This window comes from Dioscorea cayenensis, chromosome 10 (genome assembly GCF_009730915.1).
Source record: "Dioscorea cayenensis subsp. rotundata cultivar TDr96_F1 chromosome 10, TDr96_F1_v2_PseudoChromosome.rev07_lg8_w22 25.fasta, whole genome shotgun sequence".
Lineage (NCBI taxonomy): Eukaryota > Viridiplantae > Streptophyta > Magnoliopsida > Dioscoreales > Dioscoreaceae > Dioscorea > Dioscorea cayenensis.
The window spans coordinates 14,804,567-14,811,880 of record NC_052480.1 but is presented as its reverse complement, the minus strand read 5'-3'; the positions used below and the strand labels follow the sequence as shown (position 1 = coordinate 14,811,880).

At 43.5% G+C, this 7,314-nt stretch overlaps 1 non-coding gene across 1 annotated transcript; it reads left to right on the top strand.

Annotated features, from left to right (window-relative positions):
- The first annotated feature begins 6,869 nt into the window (after window positions 1–6,869).
- On the top strand, window positions 6,870–6,976 carry LOC120271211. Its single transcript, XR_005539832.1, has one exon. It is a non-coding gene; the product is annotated as a small nucleolar RNA R71 (small nucleolar RNA).
- Window positions 6,977–7,314: the final 338 nt, after the last annotated feature.

The following is a 7,314-nucleotide window of genomic DNA, read 5'->3' as shown; positions in this document are numbered from 1 at the left end:
CAGAGAGGAAAGGGGATGCTCTGCTACCTCGTGACTCACCATCTCAACACTCTCCAATCTAGCTTTGTCTAACTCTCATGGTGTGTCACTCACTCACAAGAGTTACCAAGCAGAACTCTCAACCCTAGTGTCACTCTAGGAGAGTATTCATACAATCAAGCATACATGATTAGAACTCACAAAAAAGATCAATTAATTGAAAGCATAATAAAGAGATTCAATGAAACGAATACATCCTAGGGTTCCTAAATACCCAAGTATCCACTAAGGGTTTAGCTCTCCATGGAGCTAGATACAATCAATAAAATCGAATGTAAAAACAAAGCATCCATAGAAAACCCCCTCATTAGTTTTAGTGATGGTCATGTGGAGAGTCCTCTACTCGTCGCAAGGGTCCTTTTGTCCGGCCTAGGATACACTTCACCGGATCGGTGCTGACGAAAGCTCTCCCACTAACCTTCTTCCAGATGGCGTGCGATGTCAAAGCTGTAGACCTCTCTGAAGCCCTAGCCAATAACTCTCAAAACCCTAGCAGCAACCTTCTCTCAAGTTGGGGAAAAGATGGAGAAAAAAATACTGAAATTGGGGCTGAAATCGGCTTTTAAAGGGCTGGAATCGGGGTTTCTCACGCCCGTGTGAGCGACCTTGTGGATTTTTCACACGGCCGTGTGGAATTTCTACAAGCCCGTGTGGATTCGCTGTTTTCCTGTTTTCTCGGCCGGCTGTGAACAGTGCTGGTACAATATTCTTGCTTTCATCAAGCTAACGCAAACGGGCACACGTTTACGTTGTGCATCGCTTTGCTTCTTCAATAACGGACATGTTGGTGGAGATCTTGTTCTATATGCACAAGTCGGAATGCTTGAATATGACTGCCTTTGTGCCCCTCCAAATAGTTGTGCTAACTTGAATACGAGGAGGTTGGCACACATTCCCACATCTCGAACCCGACCTATGTCTTCACGTTTGAACCTTTGCATGATTTCCTCCAAATTGGTGCATTACGACCCACATTGGCTTCTTTCTTTTATATTCGGCCTCACAACCCTACTTGCATGAAAGTAACATAAATACACACATATTAGCGTTAAAACCTGAGAAAAGTAATGCTCAACACAAGGAAAGAACACTTCATATTCTTATCGTATAAGCACTTATCAAACTTCCCCACACTTAAGCTTTTGCTTGTCCTCAAGCAAAAATTAAGACATTAAAGCATAGACGAATAGTGAAGTACTTGGTCTTAGGTTCACTAAAGCATACAAAAAGTGCATTCTACAAATACAGGAAATTTCAATACTAAATACGAAAAATCAATGCTCTAGCTAAAAACTTGAATAAAAAATGTCGACAAACCCGAAATCGTGTAAGTGTATGAACTCACTCAAGTCAACCCAAAGTTTACTCCTCAAGTTCTACGTATAAGGGACTCATTTATCTACAAAAGGTGATAAAAATTCAAAAAGGGTAGTAGCTTTATACATCCTCTAAGGTAGCCCTTTCCAAAGCGGCCGCTAAGGTGGCTTTTACACTTTCGAGATGGTAGCTCTTTCTACCGGGGTGGTAGCTTTCACACATCCTATGAGATAGTTCTTTCTCTCATTAGGGCATAACTAGTATTTGACTTATGAGAGTAGCTTCGTACATCATAGGTGGTAGCTCACCCAATAGTCACAACTAAACAACAAAACAATTTTATTCTTTCTTTTCATTTTTCCAATTTTTTTCAGAATTAACACAAGAAACAACTATAACTAGTCCGTTATACATCAAACATGAGTTTCCAAAAGAATTCAAAGAGTGAGTAGTGCAACAAGTGTCAATCGGGCAAAAATTCATAGAAATTCAAGCGAAAACTAGAGCATGAAAACATTCAATGTTAAAATTTCTACTAAACTCAAGAATATAGTCAATGCAACTAAGGTGAACCGCCATTGGCTATGTGAGCATGTATATCAATCAAAACTAGTATAAAAGAGATGCGTGCACTATGAAACTCCCCCCCACACACTTAAGTTGTACATTGTCCCCAATGTACACATGCAAGCTCATTCATAATGTAAATCAATTGGATTCAGATGTGGGAGAAGCAATCAAAACAATACTCCCATGACTTCTATTGTTGTATTTGATGGAGCTAAGCCCTTGGGAGTGTTGTTCCAATGGGTTGTGAAGCTCACACGGCCAAGTACCGAAACACCTTGACCGTGCCGATGACAAAGTCTCAATTCCCATGATGACAAGACCATCTGCACGCATACACGAGGGGGTTCAGTGAACCTCAATAAAAACAAAAATAAACTGAGAAGGAAAGTCCTTTATGAGTATACAAGTCCAAAAGAAAATGCGGAAATAAAAGACAAGCAAAATAAAACCAAGTGTCGATGATGTGCTCTGGATCCTCTACTGCTATTGGTGCTAGATGAAGGGGTGCTTATGGAGGTGGTGAAGGAGATGCTGGAGGGACCGGGGGTCTACTTCTCAATAGCTATCGTAAGAAGTCAAAATGGGCAATCATATCGACATACTGTGCTGGTTGTATCGATCGCATCTCGATGATCTCAGACCACAAGACTCTCACAGTGCTTTGGAGCCTCTCTATATGATCATAGGCACCCTGAGGTCTCGGTCGCCATCGGTGCAGAACCCTCTACTACATCCCTGCCGCCCTCGGCACTCTCAGTGGTGGTAGTGGCTAAAATGTAAGCTCCAGGTCCATATCTGCGCACCATTCCCATCATCCTGAGAGTATCGAGTCCAAGCGGAGAGGGAATAACTGTCTGATCGATATCCCGAAGAGCATCACCGAGACCCATCCCCAGAATAAGTCTAGTAATGTGGGGACCAACAAATAATACTCATACTTTATCGTTCTGACCCTGGTATCGTATGTAATCCACCACAGCATGCCCCAGATGAATAGGTACCGACCTAGCCAAGGAATATAGATAAAGCAGACTCTATCGGCTCAGAGTACTACTGTTATCACCTCAACCATCAAGAAATCTGCTAATGACAGTGAATAAGTATCTGTAGCTCAGCCGAGACAAACATGTGGCCTTGGATACTCCCGGTTCATGCTGTCCCTGTAAGCACAAGACCTGGTAAGCCTGCTGTGGGATCAAGGTGCTATAGTAACTTGTTGGTAGATGTCCATACTCCTCGGTTTCTATATATACCTCGTCGTATAAGCCCATACGAACTGAAAACTCAGAAATACTCAAAGCAAATTGACAACTAAATACTCTAAACTGTATGTCATCCAGAAACTCAAAAGACGCCAGCACCTCCAATGTCAGCGGCCAGAAAACCGGCTCTCGTATAGACAACAACCTCTGCCAGCCTCCAACGGCCATCAACGCCTCCAACTCCCTGATTAACTCATTACCCCGCTAGACCCCACTTAGCACACTTAGGTTCATGAACCGGGATTGGCCAAACCTAAGCCCCGATAGTCGCTCGAAACGAGCTTGATATTCAGGATTCAAAAATACAATGTGGGCTAACTCGGGTGAAGGCTCCCTAGGGTGCTTGCCTTCTTGTCTCCTCGAGTTCGGTGCCATTCCTGTGATAAATAAGGAAGAAATAATCAAATTAACTCAGAAACAACATACTACAGAATTACACATGGGCCTGTGGAAATTGCCCATGCCCGTGTGGATCAGCGGGGTGTGAAAACCCCATGGTTGTGCACCAATTCTCCAAAAATTCAACTTAAAACCGCCCCTAAGGACTTCCCAAACATTCATAAGACATTATACCATGAAAATTGGCACAACTCAAGATCCTTAATCCAATAAAAACCCACGATTTGATAAGAAAAGAGGATAAGAAGGGTTACCGATAAAATAGATGATAGTACTCCAAAAATTGGCATGAAATGTGAAGAAAAATCCTCCAAAACAACGATGAAGGGCCGGGAAGTTGATCAAGAATGGTTTTCAGGTGATTGGAGATAAAGAAGAAGAGAATCCATAAAGATTTTTAAAGAAAATCTCGCATCTCTTGGAATTCTACGCAACCACACGGGCGTGTGGAAATTACACAAGCCCGTGTACCTCCACTGGAAAGCTTAACAGGGGCAGGTGAACACACCTATGTACTCTCAGGAAAACAGTCACTGCCTTTGAATGCAAATACATGGGTGTGTGAGAAATATCCACGCTCATGCGCCCGACAAACATAGGCAGTCACATGCCCCTGTGGCTGCTCTAGACATCCGAGAAAAATTGCTAAGTGTTCCGCACGCCCGTGTGGAAATTGTGCACGGGTGTGGGCATTCACAAGCCCAGTTCACACGGGCAAGCGCACACCCTTATGACTTCTCGGGATGAAGAGAGCTCCTCTGCAGAAATTCGCACGGGCGTGCGGAAATTACCCATGCCTGTGCGATTTTCACAAGGTCGCCCACATGGGTGAGTCCACGCCCCTGTGTGCTTTCGGGAAAGTCTTCCAATCTCTGCAGGACTTGACACGCCCGTGCAGAAATTATCCACCGGTGTGCGAGGATTGCATGGTCATTCACAAAGGCGAGTCCACGCCCTTGCGCCTTCTCTGGATGAGCTCGCAATACAAAACCACGTGCGTGTGTTAATTCCACATGCTTGTGTGTTTTCTTTGGATGCCTTAGAAAATTCTGCAAGCTCTGCAGAAAATTTCTAAGCATGTTTACACACTCAGAGCCTACTTTATTATGCAAGTTTTACCACTGAAAAATATGAGAAATAGCTTAAACGACCAAAAGTTTGCCAAACTCACATGAAAACACACGATGAATTTGAAAACCCACGATAAAATTACAGCAGAAATATAAAACATCAAGACACTAACACTCAACAATTTATTTAAGAAACACTAAACTACCAAATTACGAAAACAGTAAACACTTGGGTTCCTCCGAAGAAGCGCTTGTTTAACGTCACTTACCTTGACATACCTTATATTGCCTCACGGGGGCTCATAGATGAAAGTTTCCCTCTTACCAATGGCTTGGAAATATGATGAGCAAAATCTCTTGAGGGTGGACGGTAAATTGTCAGGTTTGGGACTGCCTAGCAATGACACACCAGTTTGTTCGGTTCACGCACATCTCCAACAGCCTTGGAGCGTTTCCGGTGGTGTCTCCTAGCCCTCTTCAATTTTCGGAGCACCTTCTTCAAGATCCCCGAAGTAGGTGGTACTGCTTCCGTCGAACAAGCATCATGATCTTTTCATTGTCCTCCTCTTAGTTGAACAAGCCTTCGTATGGATCTGGATTGAACATTTCCAGTATGTATTCATCAACAATCTTATTAGTAGCATCTAGAAAATACAAAGTATCATTGAAATCAAGAGAATGCCGTATGACTTCAGCAAGGCAGTATGTGAGCTTGTCATCTCCAACCCTCAAAGTTAGCTCTCCGCTATCCATGTCAATCAATGCCTTAGAAGTCTGTAAAAATGACCTCCCAAGAATCAAGGGTAAATCTACATCCTCGTCGATGTCTAGCACTATGAAGTCAACCGGAAAAATGTATTTATCCACCTTGACAAGCACATCCTCGATGATGCCTCTCGGATATCTCACTGTTCGGTCCGCTAGTTGCAAAGTCATCCGAGTAGGTCTAGGCTCGCCCAAGCCTAGCGTTTGAAAGAAGGTGTATGGCATCACGTTGATGCTAGCCCCTGAGTCCAGCAATGCCATTTCTTCACCAAGATTGCCAATATTACATGGAATGATGAAGCTTCCCGGGTCCTTCTTCTTGTTCGACATGTTCTTTTGCAAGACCACCGAGCAAGACACATCTAAGATCACTGAAGCACTCTACTCTAATTTCCTCTTGTTGGTCAACAAGTCATTCAAGAATTTTGCATACTTAGGCATTTGGGCCAATGCCTCTTCAAAAGGAATATTGATGTGGAGTTGCTTGAACAAACTCAGGAACTTCTTGTACTGTTCATCTCCTTGGTCGTTCTTCAATCTAGAGTGATAAGGGATTCTTGACTTCAAAGGTGGATGTGCCACCTCCTTCTCTTTGCTTGTTCCCTCTTCAACCTCTATAACCTCGGGTGCGTGTTCAATTGGCTTCTCACTCGGAAGCCTACCGTCGACCTCACGACCACTTCTCAAAGTGATCGTCTTCACTTGCTCTCTAGTGTTGGTCTCGATATTGCTTGGCAAATTTCCATGTGGCCTTTCTGATAAGGACTTCACAATCTGCCCCACTTTATTTTCAAGATTATGTAAGGAGGCGTTATGGTTGCGAAGTGCATCCTCAACTGATTCAAACCTTGTAGTTGACAATTGCACAAACCTAGTCAAGGCCTTTTCCAAATCGGTCATTCGGGTCTCCAAACCTGAAACTCTGTTTTCCACATTTGGGTCTTATTGTTGTAAACTCGGTGACCCCATGGCCTTTTGGGGACCTTGGTTGCTCCATGAGAAATTGGTATGACTCTTCCAACCTAGATTGTAGGTACTGCTATATGGTTTTCCTTGATTCCTCATGCCATTACCTACAAAATTGACGTTCTCAACCGAAGATGCATCACCAATAGATATCGGGCAATCGGAGGGAGCATGTCCTCTACCACACTCGGTGAAAGTAATCACGGCTGCTACACTATTTGAAGTTAGAAGATCTAACTTCTTACTCAATGATTCCACTTGAGCCGCCAACGAAGTCACTACTTCTATCTCATGGAGACCGGCCACCTTTTTCTTCTCCCTGGCATTCCATTGGTAGCTGTTTAACCCCATTTCTTCAATTAATTGACGAGCCTCACCGGGGCTCTTGTTACATAAGGCACCTCCTGCTACCGCATCGATGAGTTGCCTTGTACTCAGATTCAGACCGTTATAAAAGGTATAAATAATAATCCACTCTGGGAATCCGTGTTGCGGGCCCTTTCTCAGGAGCTCCTTGAACCTTTCCCATGTTTCAAATAGAGACTCCAATTCCAACTATACAAAGAATGAGATCTCATTCCTAAGCTTTGCAGATTTTCTGGGAGGGAAATAACTGGCAAGAAAACATTCTACCCTCTCCTCCATGTGGTAATTGATGCTCTAGGTAATGAGTGTAGCCACTGATTCGCTCTCCCATTCAAGAAAAATGGGAAGGCTTTCAACTTGATGGCTTCATCGGTTACCCCATTTATTTTCAGCATATCACACACCTCAAGAAAATTCTCTATATGACTGTTTAGATCCTTATCACCAAAACCATTGAACTGTGTGGTTTGTTGCAACATGTGGATGAATGCCGGCTTCAGCTCGAAGTTCTGAGATGTAATCGGGGGACGCACAATGCTCGATTGTGACCCCAATACTGA